The sequence below is a fragment of the Carya illinoinensis genome, chromosome 3, assembly GCF_018687715.1.
Source record: "Carya illinoinensis cultivar Pawnee chromosome 3, C.illinoinensisPawnee_v1, whole genome shotgun sequence".
In the NCBI taxonomy this organism is placed as follows: Eukaryota; Viridiplantae; Streptophyta; class Magnoliopsida; order Fagales; family Juglandaceae; genus Carya; species Carya illinoinensis.
In genome coordinates, this window is record NC_056754.1 from 48,237,268 (window position 1) to 48,256,268 (window position 19,001).

At 34.7% G+C, this 19,001-nt stretch overlaps 4 non-coding genes across 4 annotated transcripts; all 4 read left to right on the plus strand.

The window, feature by feature from the left end:
* The first annotated feature begins 17,490 nt into the window (after positions 1-17,490).
* Positions 17,491-17,590, plus strand: LOC122305940. The gene has a single exon (XR_006241369.1). It is a non-coding gene; the product is annotated as a small nucleolar RNA Z43 (small nucleolar RNA).
* A 404-nt stretch (positions 17,591-17,994) lies between these two features.
* On the plus strand, positions 17,995-18,077 carry LOC122305949. Its single transcript, XR_006241376.1, has one exon. It is a non-coding gene; the product is annotated as a small nucleolar RNA U83 (small nucleolar RNA).
* A 92-nt stretch (positions 18,078-18,169) lies between these two features.
* LOC122305930 lies at positions 18,170-18,257 on the plus strand. Its single transcript, XR_006241361.1, has one exon. It is a non-coding gene; the product is annotated as a small nucleolar RNA snR60/Z15/Z230/Z193/J17 (small nucleolar RNA).
* A 552-nt stretch (positions 18,258-18,809) lies between these two features.
* Positions 18,810-18,892, plus strand: LOC122305939. The gene has a single exon (XR_006241368.1). It is a non-coding gene; the product is annotated as a small nucleolar RNA Z43 (small nucleolar RNA).
* Positions 18,893-19,001: the final 109 nt, after the last annotated feature.

A 19,001-nucleotide genomic window follows, 5' to 3' on the forward strand; every position in this document is an offset into this window, starting at 1 on the left:
GGTAGTCGAATTTTTTATTTTAAGTGATTAAAGAAATGTTTTCTTTTAGTAATGTTTTGAATTTTTTTATTTTATAAAAAAATATTTAAGAATATAAAAAAATAAATCAAAAAAATCAAAACTGTTATAAAACTATTGAAAGAAGAGAGAGATAGAGTTCAGAAAGGTTATGAAACTTATGAATTTTTTAAAGAATTCAACGATATATATAGGCGTACAAAAGGAACTATGCTAGCTTACTATGCTAGCACTATGCACATGCATATATCGGTCAACTCACTATGCTAGTACTATACACTATGTATATGTCGGCCAATTCACTATGCTAACACTATGCACTATACATATGTCGGCCAACTCACTATGCTAGCACTATGCACTATACATTTGACGGTTAGTTCAAGGTGGTCATACAATTTATTTTACAATAATGTTATTTTACAACACTCTCCCTTTGGATGACCACATATAATGAATATGCCTCGTTAAAACTTTGCCAAGGAAAAACCCTGTGGGAAAAAACCAATAGCGAAGGAAAAAGAGTACAATATTCATGTGTACCGTAAAATGTTTTAAGATTGCCTCATTAAAACCTTACAAAAGAAAACCCAGTGGGATAAAACCTTAGCGAAGGAAAAAGAGTACAATCAGTATAAGTCTTCAAGACATTACTCCCCCTGAAAAGTGCATGATAAAAGGTCTTCAAGTCTCCGCATTCCAATGTTCTGTACAATCTTCTTAAATGTTGCAGTTGGTAATGCTTTTGTGAATAAATCTGCCAGATTATCACTTGATCGTATCTACTTGATTTTAATTTCACCTTTCTCTTGAAGTTCATGAGTATAAAAAAATTTAGGTGAAATATGTTTGGTTCTATCACCTTTGATATATCCTCCTCTAATTTGAGTAATACAAGCAGCATTATCTTCGTATAAAGTTGTTGGGCTATCATTAATTACTGGAAGACCACACTTTTCTTGAATATGTTGGATCATTGATCTTAGCCAAATACATTCTCAACTTGCTTCATGAATTGCAATGATCTCTGAGTGATTTGAAGAGGTAGCAGATAGTGTTTGTTTGACAGATCTCCATGATATAGCAGAATTTCCATAAGTAAATACATATCCAGTTTGAGATCTACCTCTGTGTGGATCTGAAAGATAACCTGCATCTGCATATCCAACTAATTGTGGACTTGAACCATGTTGATAAAATAATCCCATATCAACCATACCTCGAAGGTATCGAAGGATATGTTTAATGTCATTTCAATGTCTTCGAGTTAGTGCGGAACTATATCTTGCAAGTAAATTAACTGAAAATGCAATATCAGGCCGAGTGCAATTTGCAAGATACATCAGGGCTCCAATTGCACTGAGATAAGGTATTTCAGGACTAAGAATTTCTTCATTGTCTTCACAAGGACGAAATGGATCCTTCTACACATTAAGTGATCGAACAACCATTGGAGTACTCAGGGGATGAGCTTTGTCCATGTAAAAGTGTTTCAAGACTTTCTCTATATAATTTGACTGATGAATGAGAATTCCATTTGGCAAATGCTCGAGCTGCAGGCCGAGACAAAATTTCGTTTTGCCAAGATCCGTCATTTCAAATTCATTCTTTAAATATGTAGCGGTTCTTCTGATCTCTTCAGGAGTTCCAACAAGATTTAGATCATCAACATAAACCGCAATAATAACAAATCCGGAGTCTGATTTCTTAATAAAAACACATAGGCATATTGGATTATTCTCAAATCCTTCTTTCAATAGATATTCGCTAAGGCATTTATACCACATGCGTCGGGATTGCTTTAACCCATATAAAGATCTTTAAAGTTTAATAGAATACATACTTCTGGATGTACTCAGATTAGAAGTTTCAGGCATTTTATATCCTTCAGGGATTTTCATATATATGTCATGATCTAATGATCCATATAAATATGCAGTGACCACATCCATCAATTGCATATTCAATCTTTTTATAACTGACAAACTGATCAAATATCTGAATGTGATTGCATCCATAACAGGAGAGTATGTTTCCTCATAATCAATCCCCGGTTTCTGCAGGAAACCTTGTGCAACAAGTCGTGCTTTATATCGCACAATTTCAATGCTTTCATTACGCTTACGTATAAATACCCATTTATATCCAACGGGTATTACACCCTTTGGTGTTTGTATAATTGGTCCAAAGACTTCTCGCTTTGCTAGCGAGTTTAATTCAGCTTCAATAGCTGATTTCCATTTTGGCCAGTCATCTCTACGTCAACATTCTTCGACAGTTCTTGACTCAATTTCTTCATTACTTTTGTTAATGTCAAGAGCCATTTTATATGAAAATATGTTGTCGACAACAGTTTTATTTCTATTCAAAATTTCTCCTGTACTCATGAAATGTATCGAGATCTCGTTATTTTCAGGTACATGTCCCTCTTCAAGGGAAGACATTTCATGAAATACCTTTTCAGGAGGTTCTTTCTCAGGAGATTTACTCTCTTCAGGAGCATCAATTACTCTTATGGCCTGTGTTGGTATGAACTCTTCAGGAGTACCAAATTCATTTTGTATGTTCCTCTTCCGAGGAATTTTGTCCTTAGCACCAATAGGTCGTCCACGCTTCAGGCGTATCTTAGACTCGCCTATTGCTATTTTGGCAACTTGTCCTTCAGGGACTGCAATCCTTACTGGAACATTAACAGCAAAAATATATGATTTTACCACACCTTTAGTGTCAGTAAATACATCCGGTAATTGGTTTGCAACACTTTGCAAATGAATAATCTTTTGAACCTCTAGATTACATTCTTTTGTACGAGGATCAAATTGGGAAATAGTTTTATTTTTCCAAGTAATTTCCTGTCATGCTTCAGGCATCGACTTCTCATTACCCAATATTGGAAAAATGGATTCATCAAAATGACAATCCTCAAAACATGATTTAAACATATCCCATGTAAGAGGCTCAAGGTATCTGATAATAGATGGAGAATCAAACCCAACATATATCCCAAGTCTACATTGATGGCCCATCTTTGTACGTTGTGGAGGTGCAATTGGAACATATACAGTACATCCAAAAATACGAAGATGAGAAATATTTGGTTGCTGACCAAATGCAAGCTGTAATGGTGAATATTTGTGATATGCTGATGGTCTAACTCGAATTAATGATGCTGCATGAATTATAGCATGTCCCCAAGCAAAAATAGGAAGATTTGATTTCATGAGTAAATGTCTAGCGATTAGCTGAAGCCTTTTAATCAATGATTCAGCTAAACCATTTTGAGTGTGTGTGTGGGCAACTGGATGTTCAACATCTATTCCTATTGACATGCAATAATTATCAAAAGTTTGAGATGTAAATTCTCCTGCATTATCCAATCGAATAGTTTTAATTGGATAGTCAGGGAATCATGCTCGTAGCTTAATTATTTGTGCAAGAAGTTTAGCAAATGCAGCATTTCTAGTGGAAAGTAGACAAACATGTGACCATCGACTTGATGCATCAATTAAAACCATAAAAGATCTGAACGGTCCACTTGATGGTTGAATAGGCCCACATATATCTCCATGAATCCTTTGTAAAAAAGATGGAGATTCAAAAACAACTTTTGAGATAGATGGTTTGATAATCAATTTATCTTGAGAACATGCAGAGTATGGATATTCATTGGGTAAGATAATCTTCTGATTCTTTAGAGGATGCCCATACGAATTATCAATTATTCGTCTCATCATTATTGATCCCAGATGTCCAAGGCGATCATGCCAAGTCATAAATATTTTGGGATCAATGCACTTCTGGTGCATTACAACGTGTGATTCAATTGTTCTCATTTCTGTATCATACAATCCAGATGAGATGGCAGACAGTTTTTCTAATATGAGTTTCTGGCTCAAAATTATTTTAGTAATGAGAAGATGCTCTTTCTTGTCTTCGTTAATGGTTTCAATATGACAACTATTACGACGTATATCTTTAAAACTCAATAAATTTCTTCTGGATTGTGAAGAAAATAGAGCATCATCAATACAAAATTTGGTGTCATTAGGCAACACAATATAAGCTCTTCCGGAGCCTTCAATTAGATTCGATGAACCGGAAATAGTATGAACATAGGCTTTACTCAATGTTAGATTTTGAAAATATTTTTTATCCTTAAGAATTGTGTGAGTTGTAGCACTGTCAGCCAGACATACATATTTATTATTCATCTCGGAGATAGAAAGTTCATCAATAAGACTCGTGATTCTACAAAATATATAAAACTTTCATTACTACAAAACATTGCAGAATAAAAATATTTTACAATAATATGAAGGAAATACATTAATTAAAAAGGAACACTTCCATGATTAACTCTACCACTAGAATCTTCAAAGAAATCAGAAACATCAAGACTTGTAATATCTTCTCCATCTATAGAATCTAAAGCATATGATGGTTCAGCAAAATTTGTTTCAAATTTCTTTGTTTTTTCTTTTATAGAAGATTGGTATAAGTCAACCAAGTGCTTAGCTGTACGACAGGTACAAGCCCAATGTCCAATCATACCACCACATCTATGGCATCCATCTTCATCTTTCTTTAAAAATTTGTTTTGAGGACTTTTGCCCTTCTTTGAGTTGAACCACTTCTGGTGGTACGGTGTATATCTATTATTATCCCTTTTAGTGTGGTCACTTCTAGGACCTCCACTTCTATAGTTTTTCTTACCACGTCCACGCCCCTTTTTTCTTTGAAAAGATACACCATTCGCTTCTGGGAATGATGTAAATTTAGTACCATTCACTTCAGGGAATGATATAGAACTAGTAGGACGTGACTGGTGATTTCTTAATAAAAGCTCATTATTTTGCTCAGCTAATAGAAGACAAGATATAAGTTCAGAATATTTCTTGAACTTTCGCTCTCGATACTGTTGCTGCAGGAGCACATTCGAGGCATGAAAAGTAATATATGTCTTCTCTAACAAATCATCATCAGTGACTTTTTCACCACATAATTTCAATAGCGAACTAATTTTAAAGAGTGCAGAGTTATACTCACTAACACTCTTGAAATCTTGCAACCTCAGATGTTTCCAATCATGACGAGCTTTTGGGAGGATTACAGTTTTCTGGTGTTCATATCTCTCCCTTAAATCATTCTACAAAATAAGTGGATCTTTCACCGTTAGATACTCAGTTTTTAATTCTTCATGAAGATGGTGCCGAAGGAAAATCATTGCCTTAGCATGGTCCTACAGGGACCCTTGATTTCCTTCTTTAATTGTATCTCTCAAGTTCATTGCATCCAGATGGATCTCAATATCAAGGATCCAAGATAAATAATTTTTTCCAGAAATGTCAAGAGCAACGAATTCCAATTTTGTAAGATTTGACATTTTCTATATATATAAATCAGGAACATAAGTATGTTTAATATTTCATATTCATTTTGAAAACTACAAAAATATATTGAAAGACTTACTTGAAGTAGAGGACTACTAGCTTCAAAATCGTCAGAACTTTCATGCTGATAACATGTTATAAAACTATCGAAAGGAGAGAGAGAGAGAGAGAGAGAGAGAGAGAGAGAGAGAGAGATAGAGCTCAGAGAGGTTATGAAACTTATGAATTTCTTAAAGAATTCAACGATATATATAGGCGTACAAAGGGAACTATGCTAGCTTACTATGCTGCACTATGCTAGTACTATGCACTATACATATGTCGGCCAACTCACTATGCTAGTACTATGCACTATGCATATGTCGGCCAATTCATTATGTTAGTACTATGCTAGCACTATGCACTATGCATATGTCTGCCAACTCATTATGCTAGTACTATGCTAGCACTATGCATTTGACGGCTAGCTCAAGGTGGTCATACAATTTATTTTACAACAAAAACAACTTATTTCACCTTTTTCGGTGATTCTCGGGCTACATTCCTTGCTTGGAGATGTAGTACTACTCGAAAACAAAATAGAAATACTTTGAGACTTCAATTTGAATCTCGAATGTTTTTTTTTTTTTTAGTGATTAAGAAATATTTTTTAGTGATATTATAAATATTTTATTTTTAAAAAATATTTAAGAATATAAAAAAATTTAAAAAAATTTACCTTATTTGGTGGGTTTTCATGCTACATCACTCGAGAGATATAGCACTACTTTTTTATAATCTATCTCATTTTAAATTATTTTCTATTTGATTTATAAATTTTTGAAGATAATTAAAATGTTTCAATGATATCAACAATGTTGTGGAAATTTTACATATGAAATTAAAAAATGAAACATTTTAGTTACAAATTACTGAAAAATATACTATTCATATTGTTGATTGTTGCCCAATGCCTAATACAAAAGGGAGGTAAATTAAGTTGTATTTAAAAATTAACAGTTATAAATCAAATACATAATAAAAAATGTGAGAATTTGTAAAACAAAGGAGGAAGGAGATTAACTTTTTATATATTTCTTCAATAATCATTTGCTGTGTACGGTGATGAATTTATAGAGAGAATAGCCTAACAACTTTCTCATAAGAGAATATTCGAGCACTTGCAGTGCATTACAGAGTGTCCTCTGATTGTAAAGAGTTTGTTACAACGTATCTGCCATAATAATACAAAAAGTAGTACAACAACTATACCCAGAGGGTAGGCACCAAAACCTATTCTAGGTGATTCCAGAACAATCCTCTTGAGGGTCATCGGCTGAGGCACTGGACATGGTTGCTCTGTTGGAGTTCGATAGTGTGCTGGATGAGGTACTAGACGTGCTTGCTTTGCTGGAAGTTTTGGAGACAGTGGATAGTTCAATATGCCCCTACAAGTTTGACGGTGTGTCAATAACTATGAGACTTGTTTGCAGCATGTGAAAACGAGAAGAGACAATTGGCTTTGTTAAAACATATGCTAATTGATCTTTGGAAGGAAGAAAACCAACTTGTAGTGTTTTTGCTGCTACTTTATCATGAACGAAATGGAAATCAATTTCCATGTGTTTTGTTCTTAAATGAAGGATCGGGTTGACGGAAAGGTAAGTAGCACCGAGGTTATCACACCAAAGAATAGGAGGTTTGGGAAGAAAGATACAAAGTTCTTTTAAGAGAGATTGAACCCAGAGTGTTTTAGCAGTAGCATTGGCGAGGGCCTTGTATTTGGCCTCAGTGCTGGATTGAGCAATAGTTTGTTGCTTTCGGGAACTCCAGGATATCAAATTTGGATCAAGAAAAATGCAATAACCACCGATAGAGCGGCGGTCATCTAGGCAACCAGCCTAATTCGCGTCCGAGAAGGTTTGTAGTTGAAGGGATGTGGATTTCTGAATGAAGAGACCAAAATTTAAGGTGTGCTTGAGGTATTAAAGTCTCTTGACAGCTTGCCAGTGGGACATTTTTGGGTCATGTATGAATTGGGATAATTTATTTACAGCAAAAGCAAGATCTGGGCAGGTTAGAGATAAGTATTTTAGACTACCCACAGTGCTTTTGTACAGCATTGGGTCAGAAAAATTGGGGGCATTAGTAATGGATAAATGTGAGGAGGCAGACAAGGGAGATGTAATGCCATTTGCAGACAACATGTTTGTGCGAGATAAAAGATCACGGGTGTATTTCTGTTGGGAGAGATGAATGCCATTAGATAAATAAAATACCTTTTAGACCAAGAAAGTGGGACAATTTTTCGAGATCTTTTGTTGGAAACGCAGATGCTAGGAAAAGAATAAGGTGCTCAATTTGGGTAGTATGAGAACTAGTGACAATAATGTCATCCATATACACAAGAACATAAATGATAATCGAGTTAAGAATAGACAAAAAGAGATGGATCGGACTTGGATGGGAGAAAATCATATTCACACAGTTTGGAACTTAGTTGAGCAAACCACATACGGGGTGCTTGCTTAAGGCCATAAATGGCCTTTTGCAATCTACACACGTAATGAGGGTGATCAGAGTCAACAAAACCAACTGGTTGGGACATGTAAACCGTTTCAATCAAGTCACCATGGAGAAAAACATTTGAAATGTCTAGTTGTCTTAGTGACCAACCAAGAGAGATGACTAACCGAATGGTGGTGGGTTTAATAATTGGGCTAAAAGTTTCTGAGTATCGACACCTTCTTGTTGATGAAAACCCTTGGCAACAAGTCATGCCTTGCGTCATTTTGTGGAGCCATCCGCTTGATATTTTGTGCGGTAGATCTACCTGCAACCAACAATGTTAGAGGAAGGGGGAGGGGGAATGAGGGTCCAAGTACAATTTTGTATCAGAGCTTGAAATTTTGTGGTCATGGCATTTCACCATTCAGTGAAGCAAGAAGCACTGGTGAAAGAGCTTAGTTCCTCTGGTATTTCGATGGATGAGGTTAGAGCATGCCGAGGTGGGGGGTAAGGGATCTGGCCATCTAGAAAGTTTTTGGGACGGGAGGAGTTGGTTTTGGAGTGAGTGATAATGGGTGATCGAGGAAGGGTGTGAGATTGATTGATCTGGTTAAGGGATCGAAGGTAGAAGAAGATGGAAGAATGGGGGCCGATGGGTATTGGATGGTTACTAGACTTGTAGTTGGGCTGTGTTGTATGTTGGTGTGAGATGGGCTTTGAGTGGTCGATGGGCTTGTTGTATGGTAAGATGAGTTGAGAGATGTAATGGGAAGTAACGTGGAGGAAGGCTAAGAGGCTATAGAGGTCGTGGAGGTGAGTTTGGCATACAAAAAAGATGTTTCATTGAACAATACATCACGAGAGATGTATATTCGATCAAAGTCAAGGTGAAGACATTTATAGCCTTTGTGACTGGGGCTGTAACCAAAGAAAATACAAGATAAGGAACGGAAATTGATTTTGTGATTGTTGTAAGGCCTAAGATTAGGCCAACACTCTGAGCCAAAAACTTTGAGAAAAGAATAGTCAGGCTCTTTATGGTAGAGGAGTAGATGCGGTGATTTATTTTTTAGAGATGGAGAAGGAAGGAGATTGATGAGGTGGACTGCAGTTTGGAAAGCATCGACCCAAAATTTGTAGGGAAGCGAGGCCGTGGCTAGTAGAGCAAGGCCCGTTTCAACTATATGACGGTGTTTCCATTTAACTACACCATTTTGTTGGTGGGTGTGAGGACATGAGAGGCAATGAATGATTCCTTGAGATTGGAGAACACGAGTTAGGGGCCTAAATTCCCCTCCCCGCTCACTTTGAATATTTTTAATTTTTGTATTGAAGAGACGTTCAACGTATTTTTGGAAGATGAGAAACATAGATGTGGCATCACCTTTTAAGGCTAACGGATAGAACCAAGTGAAACGACTAAAGTCATCCACAAAAGAAATATAATAACGAAAACCGTCTCTTGATATATAAGGGGATGGACCCCAAACATCCACAAAAATTTAATGCAGGGGTCTTAAAGACCGAGAACTAGAGGATGAAAAAGATAATTGCCGACATTTGGCAAGAGGACATGTAGAACAAAAAAAGTCATGTTGAGTCGGGATGAACGGTAAACATTTTGTACGTAGGATGCATGAGACGACCTGAAGGTTGGGATGACCAATTCGACAGTGCCATTGTGCAAGAGTGGTACGTTCACTAATGAAAGCAATAGAAGCTGATTGTGATAGAGCTGGAGGAAACAAGTAAAGGCCATTATACGTTAGACCTTGGAGGAGCAGTTTTCCCGTATGTTTGTCCTTCAAAAAAAAAATAGAATCATGACAAATAGAATCATGAAACTTAAAGAATACAGAACTATCATAGCAGAATTTTTGGACAGAAATTAAATTTTTGGTGATTTGGGGAACACTGAGTAATTTAGGAAGAGAAAAATTGGAGTTTGAGAAAGAAATTTTTGAGTCACCAATATGAGTAACTGGGAGAGCAGCACCATTGCCCACTTGAACTTGGTCAGGTCCAAAATAAGACTCACTTGAAATATTGAGGTTGTGAAGATTAGAGGTAATGTGGTTTGTTGCAGCCGAGTCTGGATACCATTGGTTATCCGAGAGCTGTTGTGAACTTGTGTAGTGAGCTAAGAGTGATCGATGAGGTTCAAACTAATATGCCTGATCAAATCGATGGTAGCACTGAAGGGCTACATGGCCAACTTTGTTGCAGACTTGACATGTGGGTCTGTTGGTTTGGGAGGCAGAATGTGAGGGAGAAGATGAGTTGCGACCTCCACGAGGATGGCCACCTCGAGAAATATTTTGGCCACCTCCACGGTAAGTGTTGCGACCGTGAGATGAATTTTGGGGAGAGAAAAAAGTAGTGATATTGACAGAAGGTGTTGGGAGAAGACTGTGATGAATATTGGTAAGGGATACATGGCTTTTGAAAGTGAGAAGATGATTGAAGAGTTCTGATGATGTTATGGGAGTGGATCGAGTTGATACGGAAGTAACAAATGATTTGTATTCAGAAGTGAGGCCATTGAGAAGGTAGGATACCACTTCAGAGTCACGAAGAGGTTCACCAGCAGCTATCATAGTGTCTGAGAGTAGACGCACTTTGCGATAGTAGTTTGTCACGAATAGAGAACCTTTTTTGAGGTTGGTGACGAATTTGGAAGATTTTGACTTGAGATTGTGAGGTGAACATAGTGTCTAAAGCAAGTCAAAGTTCACGTGAGGTGCACGAGGTGACAGCCTGGGCTAGAATGGGTTCGGTGAGGGAGGAAAGAAGTGTATTGAGGAGTATTTGGTCAGTCTAACTATTAAAAAGATTAATAAAATAAAAAATCAAACATCAATCTTATACTATAATAAGAATAAGATGTTTAAAAAATCCGTTGTACAATTATTGAGGAGTATTTGGTCAGTCTAACGCCATTTAAGGTAAGCTGGGTTTGGTTGAGGGGGAGGAAGTCCAGATGACGAAGGTGATGGAATAGGAAGAATAGGGGGAGGAGGAGGATTGGATCCATCAATGAATTGATATAAGTCTTGGCCATGGAGATAGGGGATAATTTGAGCATGCCACAATAAATAGTTATCAGTGCTGAGTTTGATAAAAACGATATGGGAGAAGTTGCTAGGAAGTTGGAGGGTAGAGGGATGGGAGAGATCTTTTTCAGAGGACGGTTTTTTGGCAGCCATTGAAGAGAGTTGAAAGAGAAAAAAAAAAAAGGAATGAAGACGTTAGTCGATTCTAGCTCTTGATACCATGTGAGAATTTGTAAAACAGAGAAGGAAGGAGATGAACTTTTTGTATATTTCTTCAATAATCATTTGCTGTGTACAATGATGAATTTATGGAGAGAATAGTCTAACAACTTTCTCATAAGAGAATATTCGAGTACTTGCAGTGCATTACAGAATGTCCTCAGATTGTACAGAATTTGTTACAACGTGTCTGCCATAATAATACAAAAGGTAGTACAACAGCCATACCCAGAGGGTAGGCACCAAAACCTATTCTAGGTGATTCTAGAACAATCCTCTTGAGAGTTATCGGCCGAGGTACTGGACGTGGTTGCTCTGCTAGAGGCCGATGGTGTGTTGGATGAGGTACTAGACGTGCTTGCTTTGCTGGACATTTTGGAGACGGTGGATAGTTTAATATAAAATATGAACAAAATATGAAATAGTAATAAATATAAAGAGTAAAGGTAAGAGAAAAGCAAACTTAATATGTTAATGAGATTTGGCCCCACTACTTATGTTCTTGCCTCAAGCTACCATTTAAGAATTTTCAAATTCACTATTCAACATCTTTCAAATGGAGATAGAAACCTATTACACATTTTAGCAACACCACTACAAGGAATCCGTATAAAACACTCTTTACACTTGTAATTACCTTACATGTAGTGATTCAACTATATTTTGTATTGAACACTTTCTACACGCATAAGGATTATACACACTCTTTTTACTGATATAAGAGCTGATAGTGGGTAGATTATCATAAAACACTCCTCAATGAGTAAAAGAAGAACAATACAATACGAATTATATATCTCTCAAAATAAACAAGGGTTAAAGTTTAATGCTTAGAGAAAGATATTAAAACCTTTGAATGAATGTTACAAAACTTGCAATGATATATGTATGCTCTTGTTATTGTATATTTGAAAATCTCAATTAAGCTATTTATAAGCATATGAAACTTCATATTCAAATTTGAAAAGATTCACATGTCAAAAACAATACCGTTCACTTTTCAAAAAATTTAAATAAAAGTTTTTCCTTTTTGCAATTGTCAAATACAATATTATTTACTTTTTAAAATATTCAAACTAATCTTTTTACTTTTCGCATATGACAAAATAAGTATTATTTACTTTTAAATTTTTTTAAACAAAATCATCTACATGTTGCATAAGTCAAAAAGAATATCAATTACTTTTAGCAATATTTACATAAAACATGTACATGAGAAAGATGACAATCAATTATTTTTAATATTTTTAAAATTCAAACTTTTAATCATGTCATGTATATGTAAATGATGACAATCAATCATTTTTCAAAAATTTCAATTTTAATTTTAAAAAATATCATGCACATGTGGAAAATATAATATAATGCTTTATGAGAAAATATTAATTTTGAGTCTTAATCTTAATTTTGAATTTTTTAAGAGATTTACAAAATTACTATATCAGATTTAATGTGAGTTTGTTCCCCATGCTTGGTTTATTGATGTGTTTGATTCTATTATGTAGACAACTTGATTTTGAGACTCATTTATTCTTCGAATTCGTTTGTTATCATCAAAATTAATATGTACATATATAATTATATGAAATTTAAAACTTTGGGTTCAACATTGATAGATCTTATTTTATTTATTAAAAAATTTAAAACAGAATTATCTTATAAATTAAATTATATCATGTCAACAATATAGAATATACAAAATTTCTATCCTATCTTTCATTCTTATTTTGTTATTTTCAATAACACAAATTAATGTTACTTATTTTAAATATTATTTTCATTTAATTAATTGATATAAGAAATCAAAATAACCTTTCCATTCTCTCTAGAAAACTCTTTCATTGAGTGCCTTCGCCGGAGAAGAGGGTGGAGATGTGGCTCTTACCCTCATCTTATTTTCCTTCTCATTTTCTTTTTTGCAATGTGTATACACTTTTATGGTAGTGTTTTTTTCATTCTCCCTCCACCAGTTCGGTCTTGGTCATATCTACTGCTCTTTGTCCGCAATCAGCTTATACGTGCCCCACCAATTATTCTGCTAGCCGCCAATCTTTTGGGACCACTCGGAATCGTGCCAAAAATCTCAGCATGTGGCCCTCACATGTGGCTTGTTTCTGTGCATTTTCTTCATGTGCCATGATGCCTCAGACGCATACACGCACCTTACAACAAATTCCCCTCATCGAGATCTTCCAAATTTGGCCTGCCTCGCCTCCATTCCACCAGCACGTGGCTGCCATGCGCCACCAGAGATGCGCAGGAAGGCAAATGACCAACTACAAATCAAACCGTCAGATGCCTTGCTTTTCACTATATTATCGTTTTTCCTAATTGATGATTTTGGAAAAGAGACTACAAATCTCTCTAAAAAATATCTCAGGATAACGAACTACAGTGCACCATCACCGTGGAGGTTACACGTTGGATCCACAGTTTGCATAATTTTGTAAACTGCTAAATTTTGTCTTTTAGAACGACATCCTCTTTGTAGGGCATTGGTAGGAACCAGGAAATTGGTTCCAAAATCCGTTTTTCTTTCTTTTTTTTTTCTACCTCTTTGCACTGTAGTTTTTTGTATTGGGACATTTGTTAGGGAACCCCATCCCCTCCTCTTGTATCATCCTTTCCGTTTCTAATAGATATTTGCTTGCTTAGAAAAAAAAAAGTACATACAATTAAATATCATCAGGACAAGTAATAATATTTTTAAATAAATCGGTTAGTTGTAAGGACAGGATGCCATGTTGTGACATATTCAAAAAGGAAAATGTGTCTCAGGGGAGGATTACGCAATGTTCATATATACAATTGTTCATCCAAGTCGTTTTTTTTTTTTTGGGACCAGACAAAAATTTGGAAAATTGGGTTCCGGTTCTGGTTTCCAACTTGGATTAAACATGGGCTAGAACCCACATTACAAAACTCGGACCTACTCAATCCGAATGTTGGTATGAAAACTGGATTCTAAATTTTAAAATCTGATACTTGGGTTTATATAAAAAAAATCGTCAACCTTGACCCTTAAGTTCTTAACCCACATCTCTCTCTCTCTCTCTCTCTCTCTCTCTCTCTCTCTCTCTCTCTCTGTGCCTGCCTTTCGATAAGACTCTCTCTTCTAACATGTAAGCACTCCCAATAACAATGAATGATAAACATGGGGATCTATGAGCATGTGAGAAAGGATTGGTGGTGCTAATCTTTGAACATATCTTATGTGTATAAGTATGAGTAGTTCTTTTACTTAATCTGCTCCTTTTTTAAGAGATTCATATTTATTGGGTATATTTGGTAGATTTAGTGAATTGGGTCTCTTCTTTGTTTTTGGAACTTGTTGAATGAGATTTTTCTTACTATGAACTTGTCAAATGATGAAAATCATACAATGTTCTTAAATCATGCATTGCTTTAAGAGATAGGCATTTATTGGGTAACAAGGTGTGTGGTATTTTGAGGAAAAGGACTGAGATTCATTTTAAGTTTGAGGAAAATATTGGGTTTGCTCAATTTATAGAGAAAAGTTGAGAATTAGTGAGTAGATTTTCAAATTCTTCTTAGGGGCCAAGAACTAGAAATTTTGTGGACGGAGAGGAGGGGAAATAAGCAAAGGTTAAAACTTAAAAAGGGCAAAGGGCCTTTGGAGGAGGATTAGCTGGCCAATATTGGAGTGATATCAAGTACAAGGAGGACAATGGAAGGAAGAATGAAAAAAAAGGGTTTCTGGAGTAGTTTTTTGCGTTGGGAAGAGATCAGAGATGGGTCCTATTAAATTGGGGTTGGATATTAGTACTCAAAAGCCTCATAGTCTACTTAGTAAAAAGCTTAGGGAGAAGAGAGAGGGAATGGGGACACATAAAATTCACGTGAGAGTTAATAGATTTTGAAGTAGACATTTGATTGGATCATATTTTCCTGAAAAGGATACACTAAGGTTGTTCAAGATAGATTACATCTTTCACATGGTTCACCACAGTGTTTTAAGATGAACTCAAAGAAATGGTTAATCTGTGAATTCCACGGTCCACCCACTGACTCAAACATCAGATAATCAATAAGTTGAGGGAAGTTTTCTAATCTCATGGTAAACAGGAACAAAATGTCCATTTGTGAAAGAATATGGGGGTACATGGGTTAATGGCAGACATATAGATTGACATAATACATACTTTAAATATATATATATATATATATAGCTTGACATAATACATGGTTTAGTAGTATGATAATTGTATACAGGTACCCTATAAAAGGATTCATTCGCATATCAATTTACTTTAGAACAAGTAAAAAGTATTGAGTTTCCAATCTCTTGAAAACTCGTCCTTGATAGAAAAATTGCTTGGTTGGGTCGAGAAAATGTTTTAAATTGAGATTGTTGTTATACCTAAACAATGATTTAACATAGTCAAGGTTTTATAAATTATGTGGATACTTATTTATTTTTTAGGAACCTCTCCTTTGGTCTCTAGGGTGCAATATCTTCTTTTCTTCCAAATTATGTCTCATTGTTGCTTAAACTAATCTCATTGAACTTTTTGTTTGGAAGTGCAATGTCTGGTTGGCAGATATAATAGCCTTATTTGGAATGTATGCATGGAAGGTAATCTTCAAATGTGGTGAATTTGGTGTTCCTTTCCATAGTTTGTGTATTTCTCTACTAAAATACATTCTTTGTCTTCAATTTAGGTGGCTGTAGAGAACAGACTTAAAGTTACTATGTGGTGTGAGATTAAATCACTGATGAAAGATCATGTTACTGATATATTACTCATATATTGTAATTTTGTATTTTGTTTTATAATGTAATGTATAAATACAAAATAATGTAATATGTAGTGGATTGCATTTTGTATTGCATGCATTTTACATGATGGATATTATATATCTATATATATATATATTTACATGCATTTAGTTAAAGAGGTAATTAGTAGTTTTATCTTTATTTATTTTGACATAAAATTTAGTTTTCTATTTTAAGATATTTTTATTATTATAGACAATGTTCAATGCATTAGTATTATTGTTTTCAACATGACTTATTGAATGAACTTTAATAAAATATAGGCTTTTATATATATGAAAAAATATGCTTTTTAACAATCTTTTTTTCTTGAAAAAATTGTAATAAAATGTAGGCTTTTAGATAAAAAAGAAATTATGCTTTTCAATATTATTTTCTTCTTAAAAAAAATTTAATAACATCTAGGCTTTTGTATAAAAGAAAAAAAAGGAGTACAGCTTGGAACTTGGATTTCCTAGTTTTAACCAGGTTCAAGCCCAGGTCATTACTTGAGATAACTCGGTTTGGGTTTCGACTCAAGTTTGAAACCCCGTTTTCGGATTGGGTATACCCAAATATCCAATCTAAAACCTAAGTGAACAGTTTGATTCATATATCATTATCTAATACAAACCAATCTTGTTGAACTTTTATATAATTTCAATATATCTTATTTTGTGTTGAGACATGTAATGTCAGATACTATTTTAATATATGCAACTAACATGTAATTTTTTTTTTTTAAGTGAAGCATATCATAAAAAATAAAGATTTTAACACTTGTCCTAAGTGTGTCTTATTTTTTTTAAAAGAATTGTGTGAAGTTTACATATTTTAAAATTATACAAATTATTTTAAAATATATATACATTATAAAGAGATGAAACCCATCTAATCAATTTTAAAAGCAAAATAAATATTAATTCTAAATTGAAAGCATAAATTTTCACACAGTGGCTGGTTTGATTACATAAAATTAAATTATCTTATCTTATCTTACGTAATCATTAAAATTTTTTAAAATTTTCATATAAAATATAATAAATAATTCACTTTTTTCAAATTCTAAAATAAAATTAATATTAAAATATTATATTATAATAATATTTTATTTAATTTTTAACAAAATATCTTATCCAAACTATATAAACAAACGAGAAAAAGTTAAATTATTTCATCCCTATTTATAAATTATTTTATTACTATTTCTCATATTATCTAACTTAATGAATGGACATTTGGAAACGTACCAAAGCACACCGTTTCGAGGGCGCATGTCAGTGCCAACTCCCAAAGCCATAGGCCCAACCCCGCGTACTATAGCAGAATCGAAATTCGAAAGAAAACCCTAGCACAACGCAAACCCTAGAACATGGCCACACGCCGCTCTATAAGTAGCAGCAAACGGCACTCAGATCTCTCAGTTATGGCGTCTCTGATGCGTTAGCTTCTATTATCGGTCTCACTATTTTAAGATTCAATATTCAAAACCTTTTTCCCTAATCCATTTTTGCTCTTTTAGATTCGTGTTTGAGAGCTCAGGGGACGATGATATTCTTTGTAACTTAAGGTCTCGTTCGTCGTAATTGGCTCAACGGGTCTTGCCGATCATCCTGACATATCACCACCATATCCCGAGGTCCTTACATGGCAATAGAATCTTTTATTCTCCCCCCCATTTTTTTCTAGTCGTCTAGTAATTTATTAATTTTATTTGGTTTAATTTTCGTTCTGAGTTCTGTTTTGTTTCGCATATTGCGTCGGCCGATGATTAAATAGATATTATTAAGACAAGCATATGTCTGAATCAATCTTTGTCGATTAATCTAATCTTCTCTCTGAGGCCTGCTGTATGGTTGCTGGGAAAACTGATAAATAGACATCTAATTTTGGGTTTTGTTAGTTTTGGTTTTAAATGCATGAAGTTAGTTAGTAGTTGCAGAGTAAAAGCCGATCCTTTTATTAGATTTATTAATGTTGGTGGTTCAACTTTACAATTCTTTATTTGCCATCAACTAAAAATCTTAGTGTTGTGTAATTAAATTGCAGCCGAAGATGAAACAAACGGTATTTTCGCAACGAATGACAGCTCATGATTGCATTAATACCTACTGCCTTCCTTCTGAGGCCTTACATTTCTTTTTCAATTTTGCAATTACTTGTTCCTTTATTTTTCTTTGAATGAGGGTTGATTGAAATGTTTCTTATTTTATGAATGGCATATGGGTCGTGTGATGAACAGCAGCATAGTTCAGATGATACTCTGTGATTATCACATTGCACGTCTTTCGCTCCTATCTGATGACCCATTTCTCCATAGTCCTTTATGTCTTTTTACCAATGGGAAAAGTCGTTTAACATTTCATTTTATACGGTAAGGTTCCATTTGGTTGTGAAAATAATTGTGTTTATCTGATACCTCCAATCCTATTGGATGTATAGGAATCATTGTTTTATTTGTGTACCCGTTTGTTTTGTTCTTGATGTGCTGTGGATTGGCCAATGATTATTTACCAATTTAGACAAGCATATGTCTGAATCATTTTCTGTTGACAAACTAATCTTCTCTATGAGGCCAAATTCCCCTTCACTCTTCTCTTCCCTTGAAAACAACCCTATTCTTGTTATAGATGGATTTGATGATGCACCATGCTCATCTGAGGGATTCTCTGCCTTTGTTTTGTTTGGTTGGCGTTGGTCATATTCTTTACAACTTCTATAAAGCACTAACCAGGTATGGTTAATGTAGATGATTTCCTTCAACATGTTTTATAATGCTCTACTATTGCGTTATACATAACATAATGTTTGCTAATGCTCTTTTTCTTTTTATTATATTAAATCTTATCATGTATTCCACAAGGACTGTGAGGATTTGTGTTAATGGTCTCGTTCGTCGTAATGGCAGGTTTGCCTTGCCGACCATCCTGATATAATCTGAGTCCCATCTTAAACAATATAATTGTCAGCATATCTAGTTTTCTTTATAAATGATGTTGAGTTTTATTACTGTTGGGTCTTTTTCATGATTAGAGATTCCGAGTTGACCTACTC